Here is a 20,501-nt window from a genome sequence, read left to right as displayed (position 1 = left end):
ATTATGCTTGCCATACTGACTGGGGCCAACAATACTATCTATACTGAGGGGCAACTACACTAGCTATACTAACTGGGGCCAACTATACTATCTATACTGAGGGGCAACTACACTAGCTATACTAACTGGGGCCAACTATACTATCTATACTGAGGGGCAACTATACTGGGGCAAACTATACTATATACCAGTGGAGGCTAACCTTGGCACTCCAGCTGTGGTGGAACTACAAGTCCCATGAGGCATTACAAATACTCTGACTGCTCTAAGCATAACTCGGGGAGGCAGATGCATGATGGGATTTGTAGTTTTGTCACAGCTGGAGTGCCAAGGTTAGCCATCACTGCTATATACTCTGCACACTGATTTCAGATGCAAGGGGGTGGAGAGGGGAGTGGAGTTCACAGGCTGAGGGGCGGAGCTACAGAGCAGGTTTGCCTGTTTGCGATGGTGACAAGATTGTAACACATTGTAACACAGGAAGAAATAATCCATATACTGTTGAAGCTGTTTGCAGCTGGATTTGCTGTGTAACCCATCTAAACTTTAGATAACATATATAGACAAGTTTCTTGCTATAGTTACCGTATATTCCGGCGTATAAGACGGCTGGGTGTATGAGACGACTCCCCAACTTTTCCAGTTAAAATATAGAGTTTGGGATATACTCACCGTATAAGACTACCCCTTTTCCAACGCACACCGAATTAAAATAAAAATAAAAAAATCATGTACTGGTGCTGTGTATGAACATATACTGGTGCTGTACCGTATGTGTTACCCAGTATATAGCAGTATATAGTCAAATGACTTGTTGCATTGGTCAGCTCTCCTTGTCTACCTGTTTATCAGAGCGGTATGGAAGAATAGATTGCGCTCCCTCAGCAGCGAGTTCTGAGAGGCAGTAACAGGATAGGGTGTATCACCCGGCATCAATGACACCCGGCGTATAAGACGACCCCCAACTTTTCAGAGGATTTTCAAGGGTTGAAAAGTAGTCTTATACGCAGGAATATACAGTATGTCTTCATCTCAGATCCGCTTTAAGGCTTGTTCACATTATAAATCGCGAGCGCTTTTGTGAGCGCTTTTGAAAGCGATTTTACCAGCGTTTTTGATCAATTTGCAATTTTTTAAGCGCTTTTGTTTGGCGTTTTGAGCTTTTCTTTCTGCAGACAATCAGGAAGTGAACTCTTTCACCTGGAACTGGATATCTTTAACCACTTGCCGACCGCGCACTCATACCGCGCGTCGGCAAAGTGGCAGCTGCAGGACCAGCGACGCAGATCTGCGTCGCCGGCTGCAGGCTAATTAATCAGGAGGCAGCCGCTCGCCGCTCATTCAGTGATTGATGGTAGAGGCAGGGGTAGTTATGGGGGGGGGGGGGCAGGTGGGTAATGGAAGGGGGAATAAGGGAAGGGTATATAATATAGTTGGGGCAGCAGGTGGGTAACGGCTTGTCAAGTGACTGGTGGGAAGATTTGGTGGTAATGAGGGAAGTAATAGGGCAGGTTGGTGATGCAGAGGCTTAGGCCCCGTTCACACTGCACGCGTTTCCAGCCGCGTTTTGGAAACGCGTGCAGGTGGCCGACACGCACGACATCAGACATTGCATAGAGTGCAATGTCTGATGTTCACACTGCATGCGTTCCGGACCTGTGCGGTCCGGGAACGCATGCTGCACGCATTTTTTGTAAAAACGCATGGCTGTCCCATTCACTTTTCAGTGATGGGATCAGCCACGCAACGCATACGAACGCGGATGGCGTGCGTTCGTACGCGTTGCGGTCCGCATGCGTTGCGGTCTGTGTTCTGCAGTCTGAACGGGGCCTAAAGGTGCGTACACACATGCGACTATAGTTGTTTGAAACGATCGTTCCCCGATCATTTCAAACAACGATCTTTTGAAAAAAAGCAACCAACGACTATTAACCTCCTTGCCGGTTATCCCGAGCTCAGCTCGGGGTAACCTGCGCAGGAGGATTTCTCAGGCCCCGCTGGGCCGATTTCTATGAAATAAAAAGCAGCACACGCAGCCGACACTTTGCTAGCCGCGTGTGCTACCCGATCGCCGCCGCAGCGCGGCGATCCGCCGCGTGCAGCGGCGAAAGAGGGTCCCCCCAGCCACCCGAGCCCAGCACAGCCGGAACAAACAGTTCCGGCCAGCGCTAAGGGCTGGATCGGAGGCAGCAGTCGTCAGGACGTCGGCTGACGTCCATGACGTCACTCCGCTCGTCGCCATGGCGACGAGGAAAGCGAAACAAGGAAGGCCGCTCATTGCGGCCTTCCTTGTTACTTTTGATCGCCGGAGACGATCGAAAGTGCGCATCCGGAGCGCCCTCTAGTGGGCTTTCATGCAGCCAACTTTCAGTTGGCTGCATGAAATAGTTTTTTTTTAATTTAAAAAAAACCCTCCCGCAGCCTCCCTGGCGATTTTAATAGAACGCCAGGGAGGTTAAGTCTAATGACGGACGAGCTAGATCGTTCAAAATGAACTATCTAGCTTGGCGGATTTTTCCCAACGACGATCGTTTGCAAAAGTAGCACATCGTTGGAAACGGTCGTTCGTACTAGGCTTGACATGCGCATTTCACTATTTCTCCATGGAACTTTTCATTTTTATGCGCAAGCGCAATAGTTGGTTTATGTGATGTAACGTTCGTTTTAACGATCAGATCGTTACACACCTTTTAAAACTAACTTTACTTAGGTCGTTCTTTCTTCAATTAAAAGTTAAGGTGCCCATACACTCGTCAGATTGGCAGCAGATAGATAAGAAATGCATCTGATGATCTATCTGATGCGTTTTTAGAACATTTTTTACCAGGATAGAATTCCAATAGATTTCAGTTTGAAATCTATTGAAATTCGATCTGATGGCATTTTTTTGCCATCAGATTTCCATTAAGGCCAATGCAAACTGATAAGCAATCTCATCAGATCGACCTAAATTTTCCACCCTGCAAGTTCGATGGAAATCCATCGAAATCGATCGAAATCGGCCGTCGATCGGTCGATTGGCCAACCAATTTGCAATCGATTGATCGATCGATCGGGATCGATCGGTCGGCCAGAAAATCGGCTGAGTGTATGGGCTGCTTTAGTTCGTCGTTCATAATGAACGATCGTTGTCGCATGTGTGAACGTAGCAATAGCCTCCCAACTGTCCCTCTCTTGGAGGGACAGTCCCTCTTTGGGAGCCCTGTCCCTCTTTCGCTCTCATTCATCCCTATTCAGGACTTTGTCCCTCTTTCTATGTAAATATATATATTTCTCTACTAAAAAATATGTTTGTTTGACTCTAAACAGGGGCGTAGCAATAGGGGGTGCAGAGGTAGCGACCGCATCGGGGCCCTTGGGCCAGAGGGGCCCCGAAGGGCCATCCCTCAACTACATTATTATCTCTCTATTGGTCCTGTGCTCATAATAATCACTTCTATAGATACTTTGAATAGTGGTAATCACTAACAAGCTGCTCCCCATCCCCTTCTTGCACCTCTGACACTGTAGTTGCCATTGGCAGGTTTTGGTGCGCCGTATCAATTGCTATGTATAGAGTGCTTAGGGGGGCCCATTGTAAAACTTGCATCGGGGCCCAAAGCTCCTTAGCCACTGACTCTAAACTTTGTTCCCATCCTTCGAATTGATATATTACTAATTTTAAAATGGTAATATGAAGGAAAATGAACCAGGATAGAAAGGACCAGTGTGGTTTGATTTATAAAACAACATATTTTTCTTATGAGATCTTTATGGTATTTATGACTAGGGGCGTGATCATGGGTGTGGCAGAGGCGTGTCTTAAGTGTCCCTTTTTCTCATCTCAAAAAGTTGGGAGGTGTGCAGAGGTGGGGGCAGGTGGCTAGTGGAGGAGGGGGGTAGTGGATGGGTACCAGACGTAGGGGGGGGGGCTGAGGGTGTAACAGAGGGTTAGGTAGATAATGGAATGGGGGGAGGTGACATCACTGGGCAGCAGTCAGGGAATAGGGGGGCACACAGACACAGAGCTCCCCCCGCGCCTCCTCCCCCCTCAGCGGCGGCCCCGCCCCCTGCCCACAATGCACCGGGCGCTGGACATGGCGGCGGTGTGAGGCCTGCAGAGCGGCAGCGGCCGGACATGGCGACCCCCTGAGCGGCCCGGGGAGCGGGGTGCCGGGTGCGGGGCCTCCGGTGAGTCTCCTGGGGGGATGGGAGAGGAGGGAGCCGCTATCCGGCCGGGGGCACTACAAGGCCCAGCATGGCTCCACTCACCAACTTGTCAGCCTGGAGCCCGGGGGAGGGGGCGTGACGTCACGGTGTGTACATTATGTGTACAGTGTGTGCTGCCCCAGTCCAGGGCTACACTATGGGGGTGTGACGTCACTCTGTGTGTGAGATGTCATACTGTTTACATTGTGTGTGATGATATTCCAGTGTTTACACTATGGATGTGTGAGCTCATTGTGTATGATGTCATATGGTTTACAATTGTGTGTGTGATTTCCCAGTGTTTACATTATGTGTGTGAGGTCATATTGTTTACATTTTGTATGTGATGTCCCCACAATTACACTATGGATGTGTGAGATCATTGTGTATGATGTCATATGGTTTACAATTGTGTGTGTGTGTGTGTGATGTCCCACATTGTGTGTGATGTCATTTTGTGTGTGTGTGTGTGTGTGTGTGATGTCATACTGTTTACATTTTGTGTCAGATGTCCCCACATTTACCCTATGGACGTGTGATGTTATTTTGTGTGTGATGTCACTGTGTTTATGCTATGGATATGCGTGATGTCACACCATTTAGATTTTGTGTGTATGTGCAAGGTCATTATGTGTACATTCAGATTGGATAATACCGCGCCACAAAGTTTACACAATGGTTACCAGTCCGTTCACAATAAACAGTTCATGGGATCGCTGCAGAAAAAATCCAGTCACTGGGTCATATAGTTCAATTGTACTGCTGCGCTCTCCAATCCTGAAATAAAAAACACACTCCACATAGGGCAGTATTGTTCAAATTCCGTGCCCCCAATTAACACCAGTGTCTTGTGCTCTCCCGGTGTCATACACTCATCCCTTATCCCCTCTCACTAGATGCTCACCAGATTGTTACCACCTCAGTTTTTCAGGTGGATCTTAAGCATATCAATGTATTGGCTTGTTCCTATAAAGCAAAAAAAAGAGCTCCACATAGAGTAGTACAGTTCAAATCAGACAATTCAGGCAATTCAAGTGCTACACACACTCCAATCGTGCAACACCACCCGTTGATCGTGTTCCTGCACCCATCTGCATGCCACACTGCTCACCAGATGCAGCCCACCTACACATACAGGTGGACACTGCGCTTATTACTCCAATTACTTCAACGATCCTCAGTAGTTCAAGCAAGCCTCCAGCAAGGGCTTTCCTTTTATTTTCACTAAAATTATTGCTCAAAACATAAAAACAAAAAGACGCATATAGCGTATTACTGACAACAGTGCCTCAGTGCGCAGCCAAATTATTGCACTTACGCCTCCTGAAGCTCTATATGCATATCGTACAGGTGGATATCAATGCCCATCCGTCTGGCTCCCGGGTCCGCTCCGACACTTCTGCGTCCTCCCGTTCCGCCTCCACGCCTGCCCGCAGGGTATATCCTGATGCACTTTGCTGCTGACCGGCCGGTCCGTGCGCCTCTCACTATCATGCGACGTCAAAACGTACGTTTTGACGTCGCATGATAGTGAGAGGCGCACGGACCGGCCGGTCAGCAGCAAAGTGCATCAGGATATACCCTGCGGGCAGGCGTGGAGGCGGAACGGGAGGACGCAGAAGTGTCGGAGCGGACCCGGGAGCCAGACGGATGGGCATTGATATCCACCTGTACGATATGCATATAGAGCTTCAGGAGGCGTAAGTGCAATAATTTGGCTGCGCACTGAGGCACTGTTGTCAGTAATACGCTATATGCGTCTTTTTGTTTTTATGTTTTGAGCAATAATTTTAGTGAAAATAAAAGGAAAGCCCTTGCTGGAGGCTTGCTTGAACTACTGAGGATCGTTGAAGTAATTGGAGTAATAAGCGCAGTGTCCACCTGTATGTGTAGGTGGGCTGCATCTGGTGAGCAGTGTGGCATGCAGATGGGTGCAGGAACACGATCAACGGGTGGTGTTGCACGATTGGAGTGTGTGTAGCACTTGAATTGCCTGAATTGTCTGATTTGAACTGTACTACTCTATGTGGAGCTCTTTTTTTTGCTTTATAGGAACAAGCCAATACATTGATATGCTTAAGATCCACCTGAAAAACTGAGGTGGTAACAATCTGGTGAGCATCTAGTGAGAGGGGATAAGGGATGAGTGTATGACACCGGGGGAGCACAAGACACTGGTGTTAATTGGGGGCACGGAATTTGAACAATACTGCCCTATGTGGAGTGTGTTTTTTATTTCAGGATTGGAGAGCGCAGCAGTACAATTGAATTATGTGTACATTGTGTGTGCAACCTCAGTATTCAATAAATGTGATGTCACTGTCTGTCACTTTTCAGATGTGTGCAATTTTTTTGTTTTTTTTTGTTTTTACTTTATTTATTTTTTCAATGTTAAGTGTGTCCTTGTGATTTATATTGTGTTTGATGTCACATTCTTTGCACTCAGAAGTTGTATGGTCACTGTGTGTTTGTATGATGTCACACTGTGTACATTTTGTCACTCTGTGCACATTGTGTGTGTGGTATATCAGTATCTACACTCTGATGCTGCTCTGTGTAAGAACCTAATAATAATCTTACACTCAGTTTGCAGTATGCATGTGTGACTTCAAAGCTTATACATTGTGTGCAGTGTTCTCTCCAGAATTTTTTTCCAGCCGGGTGGCATGAAAAAGTAGCCGGGTGGGGCAAGATGAGAGAATGCAGGGCCAGTGCTTCTGTGCGCAACTCTGCTTACAGCATAGGCGGAGGTGAGCCGGAGCAGTGCTTTTCAGCACTGCTAGATTTGGGCGCAGCCAGCGCCGCCATAGACTGTAATGGGAATCAGTCTATAGCGGCGCTCAGTGAGTAGTTGCTTAAAAAACACAATAATTTGGCCTCCAGCAATCTCTGGAAGCCGAATTATTTCATTCCCCCGCTATCCATGGCGGCCTGGTGGGGGAATAGTAATTAAAACGGCCCGGACCCGTGCAGAAGCAGGATCAGCCATATACCGCTCAGTGTTCTCCCCAGAATTTTTTTCCAGCCGGGTGGCATGAAATAGTAGCCGGGTGGCATGAAAAAGCAGCCGGGTGGGACGAGATGAAAATGCAGGGCAACTGTGCTTACAGCATAGGAGGAGGTGAGAAGGTGAGCCGATGACAGCCGGGTGGTCACCAAATCTAGCCGGGTGGAGCACCCGGCTAAAAGAGCCTGGGGAGAACACTGCCGCTGTATCCTGCGCCCAAGTCTACCGGCGCCGATTTCAAATGGGGAGGGTGGTCACCAAAACTAGCCGGGTGGGGCACCCGGCTAAAAGAGCCTGGGGACAACACTGGTGTGTTATGCTGGGCATACACGGCGGTGTATTTTCTTATCAGTCGAGCCGCTGATTGCTCGATTGATAATTTTCGACGTGTCCGATCACCGCATGGATCGATTCCCGGCTCGACAGACGAGCGGGAATCGATCCGCGCGGAGGAGCGGTGACGCACCGGCATCGAGCCGCTGGCTCGATACCGGCGCATTATCTCACCGTGTATGCCCAGCATTAAAGCACTGTGCATATCGTGTACATTATGTATAATGTTACCTTGTTTACAGCGTGTGTGTGATGTCACAGTTCTTACAATGTGCATACATGACATCACTGTGTCTGCACTGTGTTATCCTTCTGGGCTGGATAAAAGGGAACATAAAGTGAGAGAGTTAAAGTGGAGCTGAACTCAGCACATTCTCTCTGTTCTAAAGCATAATAACCTTTAAACAAAAAAGCATTTCTTTTTTACAGCTGATACAAATCCTAAAATAAATCTGCAGTGTTTCTACTTCCTGCTTTCATGAAAGCAGGCATATTGTTTACAGCCTGTTCTTTCAAATTAGCTTACCTGCCATCTCTGCCATAGGCAGTCATGTGACACAGGGGGGAGATCAGATTACAAATTATGATTAGACACAAATGAGGGTGGATTAGACAGGCTAAACTCTCTAAATACATACAGGGTGCATCTCTCTGTTTTCCTTCTGTCCTGTGTAAGAGTTCAGGTCTACTTTAAGAAGGTGGCCATTTTTATTTCCTTTTAAACAATGGCCGTTGCCTGGCTGTCCTGCTGATCCTCTGCCTCCAATGCCATACACACAATGAGATTTACTGCCAGATTGACTATTTCCAGCAAATCCGATCTGATTTCAGATCGATTTTCCGAAGAAGTGAACGGAAAATCGATTGGAAATGCTGGAAGTAGTACTGCCAGAAAAACTCATTGTGTCTATTAGGCATACCGTATCATCCTATATACCGTATCAGACTATTTGTGATAGAAAAGTGGGTCCCAGTTTGTTAGATTAATTTGTATTCCACATAACAGAAAAGACAATTGAAGTGAGAGGTATATGGAGGCTGCCATATTTATTCCCAATACCAGTTACCCGGCAGGCCTGCTGGTCTATTTGGCTACAGTAGTGTCTGAAGCACACCAGAAACCAGCATGCAGCTAATCTTGTCAGATCTGACAATGTCAGAATCATCTGGTCTGCTGCATGCTTGTTCAGGGTCTATGGCTAAAAGTATTAGAGGCAGAGGATCAGCAGGACAGCCAAATAAATATGGCAGCCTCCATATCCCTCTCTCTTCAGTTGTCTTTTTAAAGTTAGGCCTGTTTCACATTAGCGTTGTTTAACAGAAACGGACATACGGATCAGACCAGCTGGTTCCGGTGAAAACGTTCCGTTTTACAGCCAGTGTGTTGTAAAACGTCCGTTTTCATTGGTTCGTATATGCTGCAAAACATTCCGTTTCCATTCCACTGAGCAAAACTGTCCGGAAAATTGGGTCCTGCAGCATTTTTTTGTCCGTTTAGCGGAACAGACCACGGATCCGTACTGCCGGTTCCGTTGGCGAACGCTAATGTGAACCGGGCCTTAACCTGAAAGCTGAGAAAGAAAAAGACGTTTGATACTTGCCAAAGTAACGGGAAGGCTCTGGGTGCTCCTCTGACCCTCCCAGATTCCTCTGCTGGCCAGGACTCTTCTCATCTTTGTCACCGCGCTCCCCTCTGTGTATAAGCACGTTTCCCTCTGTGTATAACACAGACAGCTGCACCTGTGCAGTAGCAGGAGCCGCTCATGTAGGCCTGGTGCGCACCAAAAACCGCTAGCAGACCCGCAAAATGCTAGCAGATTTTGAAACGCTTTTTCTTAGTTTTCTGTAGCGTTTCACCTAGCATTTTGCGGTTTTGTGAAGCGTTTTTGGTGTAGTAGATTTCATGTATTGTTACACTCCTAGTAAAGACAGCACCATCCCTGGAGTTATTCAAATCCAGACTGAAAAGCCACCTGTTTAGCCTGGCATTTCCAGACTTATAAAATTCTTCCTCTGTACCACAATGGTCTGAGCCATGCTTATGCGCTTTGAGTCCCATGGGAGAAAAGCGCTTTACAAATGTTATTTTTTGTTGTTGTTGTTAAGCTGTTACTGAACAGCTTCTGTAACAAAAACGCCTGCAAAACCGCTCTGAACTGACGTTTTTCAGAGTGGTTTGCGTTTTTCCTATTGAGGCAGAAACACATCCACAATCCAAAAAATTTCTCACCCCGGGAGTATGCGTTTCTGCAAAAGCCTCCCGCTCTGGTGTGACCCACCCCATTGAGATACATTACCCTAGCGCATCCGCACCCGCAAGCGGATCGCAAAACGCAGCCGAACCGCTCTGGTGTGCACCACCCCATTGAGATACATTACCCTAGCGGATCCGCACCCGCAAGCGGATCGCAAAACGCAGCCAAACCGCTCTGGTGTGCACCACCCCATTGAGATACATTACCCTAGCGGATCCGCAGCCGCAAGCGGATCGCAAAACGCAGCCGAACCGCTCTGGTGTGCACTAGGCCGTACAGAGGGAATAGCCTTGCAGAAGCGGCTCCTTGCTACTGCACAGGCATGGACTGTTCTTGCCTGCGCAATGCGACCGCGCTTGTACGCAGACGGGTGCGGGGCCGCAAACAATCATCCACATTACAGTCAGAGATTGTTTAGAAGGCGCAGTGCAGGAGGGGCATACAAAGATTTGGGAAACATCTGGATCATCTAGAGGCTTCTCGCTTAAAGCAGATTTGAACTCAGAACTTCCTCTCTGCTCTAAAAGATACAAAACAGCATAATAACCTTTAAAGAAAAAACATTTATTTCTTAAAGCTGATGCAAATCCTGCAATGAATCTGCAGTGTACCTACTTCCTGCTTTCATGGAAGCAGACATAGAGTTAACATTCTGTGTTTACAAATTAGCATCTCTGCCATGGCAAAGGTAATTCCTGAGCTGACAGCTGAGAAATCCATTTACACTTGTGATCAGTCACAGATGAGGGGGATTTAGTCAAGCTAAACTCTCTAAAGGCATACAGGGGTGATTTCTCTATGTGCAAGAGTTCCCGTCCACTTTAACTTCAGGTTTACGTCAATATTTTGTGGCCATCAGGGTCTGGGATAGGTATAGGGCAGCTGCAGTGGTCACTTGCGCAGTATGATGACCGGCTGATACAACACCTGGGTCTGAAATGATTGATTTTCATATCACTTATTTATTCAAGAAGAATCTTTGAAATTGTTTAGCTCTATGCAGCTCTGGTGCTTTGAGTCTACCAGGAGAAAAGCGCAATATAAGGCTATGTTCACACTATAGCAATTTTTTTAAATCTCCTTTCCCTGCGCTGTATAAAGCACTTTTTTAAAGAGAACCCGGGGTGGGGTTCTGACAATGCTAGCTGCACACAGAGGCTGGGTCTGCCTATACAGCCCAGCCTCTGTTGCTATCCCAAACCCCCCATAAGCCCCCCCTGCGCTCTTCTATCCCCCATAAATCACAGCCGCGCTGTCGACACGCAGCGTGTCACAGCGGGCTGTGTTTACCTCTATACTTCACTCTGCTGCTCCCTCCACCTCCTGCATAGCTCCGGTCCCCGCCTGCGTCCCTTCCCAGCTTGCTGATTGGAGGGAAGGGACGCGGGTGGGACCGGAGCTATGCAGGAGGCGGGGAAGCAGCTGAGACTCACACTACATAGGTAAACACAGCCCATTTATGGGGGATAACAGAGCGCAGGGGGAACTTAGGGGGGATCTGGATAGCAACAGAGGCTGGGCAGTATAGGCAGACTCAGCCTCTGTATGCGGACAGCATTGTCAGAACCCCACTTCGGTTTGTCCTTAAAGGGAACCTAAACTGAGAAGGATATGGATTTTTCCTTTTAAAATTATACCAGTTGCCTGAATCGCCTGCTGATCCTGTGTCTCTAATACTTTTAGCCACAGCCCCTGAACAAGCATGCAGATCAGGTGCTGTGACTGAAGTCAGACTGGATTAGCTGCATGCTTGTTTCAGGGTGTGATTCAGCCACTATTGCAGCCACAGAGATCAGCTGGACTGCCAGGCAACTGGTATTGTTTAACAGGAAACATCCATATCACTCTCAGGTAAGGTACCCTTTAAGTGCTTTTGCAAAGGGATTTTTTTTTCTCGTTCTGCCGTCAGTCAGGAAGTGAACTCTTGTATTTATTCATGAAAATGCTGGGGAAATTGCTACACAAGGCGCTTTTTCAAGCACTTTGCGATTTCCCTATACTTTCCATTATATTCAAATCGCCCAGAAAATGGTACAGGCAGCGCTTTGGTGAGCGGTTCGGAATCAAACTGCTCATATGTGAACTCTCTCATAGGTAATTATTGCACAATCGCTTTTAGAGCGATTTCTGAAATTGCCAGCGCTTAAAAAAAATCCACGAAAACACCCTAGGTGCGAACAAGCCCTAAATGTTCTGTGTCTTGTCTGATAAATGAAAACAATGGTGCTGTTTCTTTCAGTGCTAATCCTTCATCCTTGCCTAATTGCAGGCGAATTGTTTGCCACCCGTCCTTATAGTTTTATGAGTTGTGAGATGTTATAGGGGCCTCTTGTATGAATAGTCCGACTAGTGAAAACAAAACCACAGGGATGCCGGGAGCCCGCTATTGCGTAAAGTTGTACTAAAAATGTGTCAAGATAAAACAAAGAAACCGAGAGCCTGGTATGGTGCAGTACGTATTGGAACCAGAAGAATAATTAACAAGTATTATACTCACAAACAGGGGTTACCGCATAGGCAACCACTGTATAGGCAGGTGGGGAGATTAGACCTGTCCCCTCTCAGAATTAAGATGTCGCTCTCTGTAGAAGGAAAGGAGGGTATATCACCCTTCCACCAGGGTGGAATTCTTTATAATAAGCTGTGCAGAGGCGCCAAAAGAATAAAAGTATACTAAAAAAAGTTTAAAATATTCGGGTGGCGGTGGTGGACCGGTCACTCCAAAAAGGACACGAAATTGTCACTTGAGGGTAAGACAATTTAATTAAATACTCCACAAACAATTTGCAACGCCTTTCACGGGCACAATCCCGCTTCATCAGGCAATAGACATAAGGAGTATCACGGCTAGACGTCCAATACACGCTTGGCACCTCTGTACAGAAATTGTCTTACCCTCAAGTGACAATTTCGTGTCCTTTTTGGAGTGACCGGTCCACCACCGCCACCCGAATATTTTAAACTTTTTTAGTATACTTTTATTCTTTTGGTGCCTCTGCACAGCTTATTAAAAATGTGTCAAGGCTATAACATCTGAGTGTATACTCACAAACGTGGGTTGCTTACAGAGGCAACCACGCATATGCGCATGTAGGGAAGTTCTGTCTCCACTTGGCCTTGGGTGTCAGGCGTCGGTCGCGGTTCCCCAAAAAAACGCACTAAACACAAGGATATAGTGACGAGCACCCCTCCAAGTAGGGCGATATAGAAAGACTCGGATACACTCCACTACTGGCGTATTATTTGACCTGAAGAAGCGGCGTCAGTGGCGAAGCGCGTTGTCTGGTGTGCTTAATAATCGGTGAAAACATTTTCAATTGAGTTTTGTAAATCTTCTTGCAAGGTAAGATTTGGAACTCTTACCTTATTAGGATTGTTTTAGATTTTAACTGTACCTTTTTGGGCGCCTCCTACGTGTGTTTATAGTCTTGTATGAAAGGTGTTTTTCAAATAATTTCACAGCAATTCGTTGGAAATGAGATACAGGCTTTTGACTTGGCCGTTCCAGAACCTTCATCTCTTGTTACTGGAATGCTTGGGTCCTTCTCATAGTGTTACGTCCAGCTGATCAACACAGGGCCAGGCCGAGGCGAGAGAGGCTCCAGCCTCAGGGCGCAGTGTAGGAGGGGGTGCAGGGCCAGGCCGAGGCTGAGGCAAGAAAGGCTCCAGCCACAGGGCGCAGTGTAGGAGGGGCGCACAACTCCCTCAGCTATCCTTCCCCTGTTGTATTTGAAGCAAAGAGAAATAAGAAAAGGGGATGCATGGCAGTGGCTGCAAGCCAGATAACTAGAGATTAAGGTGTTGGGGGCCCTGGGGCGCCTCTTAGTCTAATAGTAATCAGTGTGTGACGGCTCGGGTGTGTGTGTGGGGGACGGGGGTGGGGGGCGCACTTTCGTGTCTCAGCCTTGTTCCGGCTCTGGATCAACAAACTTCTGACTGACTGACCTCATACTCCACAGAAGTGCAAATAAACTTTATTGACAACACAAATAATAATGAACAATGGCTTCTGAATAAGTGGTTTGATTCCTGCCGCTGGCATCAGGCCACGCCTACCCTTCACCCCAATGCCAGCATCTTTAAGGCCCCAATCACACTTGCAAAATGCAAAACAGTAGCGCTTTTGCTAGCGTTTTGCTCTGGCAACTTTTGTCCCTGCGCAGTAAAACACTGCATGCAGTAAATAAATATACTGTGCCTGACAACTCCAATAGCCCAATACTATGGGTTTGCAGATATGAAAGCTCCAGAAAGGGGAGATATGAGTCACCGTGCTCTGGCTCCGGGCCTACGTGTTTCGTCCAATAGGACTCGTCAGGGGTTTGTGTGAAATTTGACTTCACCAGCACAAAACAGGATTACGCTATGTCAGTGTAACGATTGGTGTCAGCACACAGAGAGAATCTGATCATTGATGATCTGCAGAATCATCAACCATACAGATGTATACCTGATTATGGATGATCTGCAGAATCGCCAATAATACAAGTATGACTAACCTCTGGACACCTGATAAAGTGTAAGTGTTTGGTGCAACTGTAGGCTATCTCCCGTGGGGCGGGAGACACAGATAAACTACGCCCAGCGACCACCTGAGGAACAGGTGGCCCTCGGCTGTGCAGGGACTATCTCTTTAAGAGAAGGAGATAGAGATAATCTTGCAGCCAGTGATTCCCTGGTAGACTGGAAATCAGACTGTACTGCAGCCCAGGATTCCCAGATGGATTGGGAATCAGACTGTACTGCAGCCAGGGGACTCCTATGGGATAGAGGCCACTGGCTGTACTGCAGGAAGGACTCTCTGAGGAGCAAGAGGTCCTTGCAGGTAACTGACACCTGGTGGATTAGTGTCACGGGTAGTACAGACAGACTGAACACTCGAGGGATGAGTGACAGCCAGAAGGGTCGGGCAGGCCAGGTCGGCAACACACGAGCAGAGAAGGTACAAAGACAGAAGCTTGGCGGATGAGCTTTTTGTCCCTAGGCCTTCTCAAAGGACTAGAGGACATGATCTGCGCATGGAGGAAAAACGTTTTAGCCATTTATTTAGGAAAGGGTTCTTTACAGTAAGAGTGATTAAGATGTGGAATGCATTGCCACAGGAAGTCGTTATGGCAAACTCTATACCTGCATTTAAAGGGGGCTTAGATGCTTTCCTTGCGTTGAATGACATCCATGGCTACAATTACTAGGTAATGCCAATGATGTTGATCCAGGGATTTTATCTGATTGCCATCTGGAGTCGGGAAGGAATTTTTACCTTGTAAGGGTTTTTTCGCCTTCCTCTGGATCAACACGGATATGTGAGGGAGCAGGCTGGAGTTGTACTTTGTACTGGTTGAACTCGATGGACGTATGTCTTTTTTCAACCAAAGTAACTATGTAACTATGTAAGAAGGCTGATTCGGTAACCGGGTACAGGCAAGGTTGGCAACTGGTAGACAGGCAGAGGTACAGAATCAGAAAGCAAGGTCATAACAGATATCAAGCACAATCCTAGTCTGAGGTGTGAGGTCCTTGGTCTCGACACCCGGGAACTAGTCTAAAGAATAACACAGTATCCTATGCTTGGGTGTGAGGTCCTTGGTCTCAACACCCTGGAACTGGTCTAAAGTATAACACAGCAAATGACAAGAGCGGAATCTGGCTAAGTGTGAATTCCCAGGTCCACCTGGTTCTAACACACTGTAGGATCTGACTGAGGTCTGAGTGCTCACACGTAAGTATTCGCAACGGCAGACAACCAGCAACCGACAAGCAAGATCTATATATACTACAGCGCTCCGCAGCGCTGCCCCCGGCCACTCAGTCAATCAGGAGTTCCGCTGGGATCAGCTGATCGTCCTGATCAGCTGATACCTCTCCTGCTGGCATAAAGGTCCTGTCTTCTGGGGGCGCGCGCGTAGCTCTCCATCTGTGTGCACTAGAAGGCCCAGGCAAACCAGACACATGTTGCTGTGCGGAAACCGCCGGTCTGATCGCGGAGGCAGCCGCCCCACCGCCAGACCGCGCGGCGGCATCTCCACTATTCATTACAGTCAGTTTATGCTTTCTTCTAGGCTTATGGCATTGGAAAGCGCAGATGGAATACTGACTAATAACTGCATGCAGTGCGTTAAAGGGAACCAGAGACAAAGACTAGCAAAAAATGAATTAAGATTTTATACATACCTGGGACTTCCTCCAGCCCCACCCGCGTGGATTGCTCCTCCGCTGCCTCTATCGCCGCTACAGGGTCCCGTCACTTCCGGTGGACGCGACCAGTCTTCTGCATGTGCAGAGGCTACATTTGGCTCTTTACGCATGCGCCTGCGCAGTATGGAGGTAATGCACTGTGCTTGCGTCGACTGGCCGAAATGAAGGGACCTGGTACCAACAGACAGAGGCAGCGGAGAAAGGCGGCGTGGGAGCGATCCAGGCTGATGGAGCTGGAGGAAGCCCCAGGTATGTATAAATCTGTTATGCTCTACGTATCTGGTTCTCTTTAACAGTACAAGGTGTCCACTTACCATGTAAGTGAGGCATACTACTATTGTACTCACCGTTTAGTCCCATTCACCATTATACGGGACAACCTTTTGGGATCAGTTGCAGTGGGATTGAACAACAATTGCATCACAACAGAAAGGAAGAAGGCCTCAGTATAGTTTGAGTTGGTGGAGCCCAGCATGAGCTCAAAGTAGTGCTGCCCCCATTACTTTTTGGTTGCAAAGGACTCGCTTTATCCTCAAGTACAGCAAATAATTTGCAGTGGATTCTATAATGTTCTCCAGGTCTTGATAAAGCAAACAAGCCCCCACTCAAAAAATTTCCACCACCATGCTTTACAGTTGGTATTGTATTCTTCTGCTGTTTCTGGGTTTTGCCAAACATACCTTTTGGTAATGTGGCTCAATAGCTCTGAACTTCTCCTTGTCTGTTAGGAACACATTGTTCTGGAAGCCCTGGTCTTTTTTCTAGAAGTCATTTGGGGAACTTAAGGGGTACTTCAGATCCTCCATCTGAAGTACCCCTAAAGGAGGTCATATTGTCACCACTATTTTGCCATGATCTAATATCAGTTTCCAATAATCATGTACCTGACCACATTTGTTGTTTTTTTGCATAAAGTGGCTGACCGATGAGTGGTTACTACACGTTTGTCAAAAGCTTGTTGTATATCCTAGAGGGGGTGGTAGGGTAATTTTTCCATTTGTGCAATCATCTGTGGATGTCGTCACGGTGGTGCTTGCTGAGAGCATTGTTGTACAAGTCTATTTTAGGCCTCGTTCACATCATTTAGCGTAGATGGCTGTGTGATCAGAACACGTCCGATCGCACGCCATCTGCGCTACTATGCGCTGCGATTCCCAAAAATGCGTGCAGCATGCGATAGCGCAATCACGCTGCCACGCAGCGCATATGATGGGAACGGTAGAAGGGCTGTCTATGCCCTTCTACCGTGCTTGCGTGTTGCACACTATACGCGCTGCCAAAAAGCGCACAGCAGCGTGTATAGCCTGAATGAGGCCTTAGTGTTCAACAGCTGAACGGACTTGTAGATGCTGCCTGCACCGTTCATGAACTGCAGTCTATCACCACAATTGCCAAAAGCCTGTACAACTACTAACTGAACGCCTTGTTTGAACTCTCTAGTTAAACTATGTTGGTTTTGGTGATGGTTTGGCAATCGGTCAGCTGATGAGCACTTGGTGACTGCTGTGCAGAAACTCAGGGCTGTGGAGTCGGGTACGAAAATGATAATCATCTGACTCCAACTCCAATTCCTCAGTTTATTAACCCTCCGACTCCAGGAGCCATACGCAATTCTCTTTTTCTCCTGAGTTTTCTCCTAGGAGATAACTTTTCATCTTCAATTTAAATTAACTTTTTAGCACTTTGCAATGGAAAAATAACCAAAAAGTAGATGAAAAAGTTTTGTCAAAATTATTTTGAGTATTTGTTTGCTTGTTGGTCGTGTAAAAGGGCATTTTATTTACAAGTTGTGAAAATATCACCTGGGAGGAAACTCTGGTGAAAAAGTGAATTGCATATGGCCCCAAGTGCCCAAAATGGCTCCAACCCTAACTCCTCAACCCCCGACTCCTTAAAGAGAACCGAGGTGTGTTTAAAGAATGTTATCTGCATACAGAAGCTGGATCTGCCTATACAGCTCAGCCTCTGTTGCTATCCCAAACCCCCCTAAGGTCCCCCTGCACTCTGCAATCCCTCATAACTCACAGCCATGCTGTGAGGCTGTGTTTACATCTGTAGTGTCAGTCTCAGCTGCTCCTCCGCCTCCTGCATAGCTCCGGTCCCTGCCCCCGTCCCTTCCCTCCAATCAGTAGGGAGGGAAGGGATGCAGGTGGGGACTGGAGTTCTGCAGGAGGCGGGGAGAGCAGCAGACTGACACTATAGAGATAAACACAGCCAGCTCTGACAAGCTCTTTGTCAGCAGCGTGGCTGTGATTTATGAGGGATTGCAGAGTGCAGGGGGACCTTAGGGGGGTTTGGGGTAGCAACAGAGGCTGTACTGTATAGGCAGATCCAGCCTCTGTATGCAGATAATATTCTTTAAACCCACCTCGGGTTCTCTTTAAGCTGGCCACTAACGGTCCAATTTCTAGCAAAAAATCGTTCGAGCTATCAGAAATTCTGATCGGACGAAAAATCGTTCACTACACCATCAACCAACCAATCTTTGCTTCCTATCTATCACGACCACCAAGAAAATCCAAATTTTCGTTCGACAAAAATTAATTCGGGCGACATTTTTTTCACTCGTTCATAATCGATTGTGTCCACCAATGGAGATTATTTACAACCAATCCGATCAGAATTTCTGATCGCTCGAACGATTTTTCGCTAGAAATTGGACTTTTAGTGGCTATAATACTTACCAGGGCTGTGGCTTTGGTACAAAAATTATCCGACTCTGACCTCTCAGTTTATGAAACCACCGACTCCAACTCCAGGTGCCCAAAATTGCTCCAACTCCGACTCCACAGCCCGGCAGAAACTTGCAGGTGAACTACCTCTGAGGTTCTTGCACCATTTTGCACCTTGCTGTTCTGTTGAGCTATAATTACTATGACATCCTGGCCTGGGCAAGCTGGCACTTGTGCTGAAATCTTTACCTCTCGTAGATGATCCTCAGGACAGTGAAATGATTGATGTCTGGTGGTTTGGCGATATTTTTAAACTCCTTCCCAGATGCTCAAACAGTTCTAGCTTTGTGTGGGCCTCAGAGAACTTCATCAACAAACAGCAAGTCAAACGTGTGGGCATATTTTATTTTTATTTTTTTTAAGAACAGGAATGACCTCCAAAATTTAATTTGCTGATTTATGTTCCCAAGTCACTTAGGCCAGTTTCACATATGGGGCGGTGAGATTTGCACATGGCGCCTTGCACCATACTATTGCAGGAATTTTGTCCCCTTCTGAAGACTGCACTGACAGGGAAATGTCTGCGTTACCCTGCCTCCCTCCCCCAAAACGTATAAGCCAATATACACGTCTGACCCCTCAGTCACATAGGTAGCTTATTCCAATGGTTCCTGTGGTTGTAAAAACCTCAGGCTCATCTAAAAGACACAAGGAGACAAGGTGCAGAATTGTGTGAGATTTGGAAAAGTAAATTGCTAAGGATGTATATACTCACATAGGTGGGTTGCAAATCCTTGCAACCACCGTCAATGCAGGCGGGAAATGAACTGTCCCCACTCAGTTTTCCAGGTCTGTAACAGGAACTGGGTGGTTGCACTCCAAATGTTCTTTAGGGCTCTTTCACACTAGAGACCTCTTCCTGCGTTAACGCAAAGTCTAAATTTTGCGTTAACCAAGGTAAAATGAAAGTCCATAGACTCGACGCTGCGTTTCGTTGTATTGCATCCAGTAGCGTTGAACCGCCGGGAGCCGGCGTTTTCCCGTCGGGTGCAATTAATGGCTACCGCCGCTGATTGCGTCACACCGCAGCACCCGACGATATGCTGCAGGCCATTCAACGCGTGCAGGAGAATGGCTCCTGCACGTGTTGTCTAATGTGAAAGAGCCCTTAGGACAAACTAAAACTATCACTTCTAAAGAGGTATGACAAGACACTAAAATGAGTGGAGGCCCCCAATGCATATTAGATAGGCTAATAAAGCTGTTGAGCTTATAAACAGAGAGGTAATCTTACCTCTCTTGAAGAATTTGGACCAGTCTCTTGAATAATAAAGGTCTTTTATTCAATTGACAACGCATTTTGCAGGTGCTTGCCCGCTTCCTCAGGTCAGTGAAAAAAAAAAGAGGTCTGTTAACTGCTCTGGTGGTGTAGCAAGCATGAGCACCTCTGTGTCATAGAGGCGCTCATATCTGCTATACAGCCATAGCAGTTTAGGCACCTGTTTTCTTTTATTAGCCTGTCTTTTATGCATTGGGCGCCTTCATCCGTTTGAGTGCCTTCAGTCACATGCGCACTTCCAGACAGGAAGTGCATCACAGGATTTTGCCAATATGCACGCTGCACCGCTACAATTTCTAAATATTGTTTGCAGTGCCATTGACTCCCATAGAGTCGTCCGTTGTGTAGTACCGCTCATACTGCTTGGCAAAGCGCTGCAGTTTCTGCGTGCGCCAGACTACATACCAGTATAAAGCAATACAGTTTATAGATATAGACCGATGAGGGCTAACCTTGGCGCTCCAGCTGTGACAAAACTACAAATCCCATCCTGCCTCTACGAGTTATGCTTT

The 20,501-nt window shown here is 47.2% G+C and overlaps 1 protein-coding gene across 2 annotated transcripts in view; it reads left to right on the top strand.

The window, feature by feature from the left end:
• The first annotated feature begins 4,069 nt into the window (after positions 1-4,069).
• Positions 4,070-20,501, top strand: part of TUT4 (terminal uridylyl transferase 4) — a 108,447-nt gene continuing 92,015 nt past the window's right edge. For both annotated transcript variants that reach the window (XM_068238977.1, XM_068238976.1), the window contains exon 1: positions 4,070-4,170. The gene's annotated coding sequence lies outside the window, so the exon portion shown is untranslated. The remainder of the gene's footprint in view (positions 4,171-20,501) is intronic.

The sequence above is a fragment of the Hyperolius riggenbachi genome, chromosome 6 (assembly GCF_040937935.1).
Source record: "Hyperolius riggenbachi isolate aHypRig1 chromosome 6, aHypRig1.pri, whole genome shotgun sequence".
NCBI classification, from domain to species: Eukaryota; Metazoa; Chordata; class Amphibia; order Anura; family Hyperoliidae; genus Hyperolius; species Hyperolius riggenbachi.
This window is presented reverse-complemented; position numbering and strand designations above follow the sequence as displayed.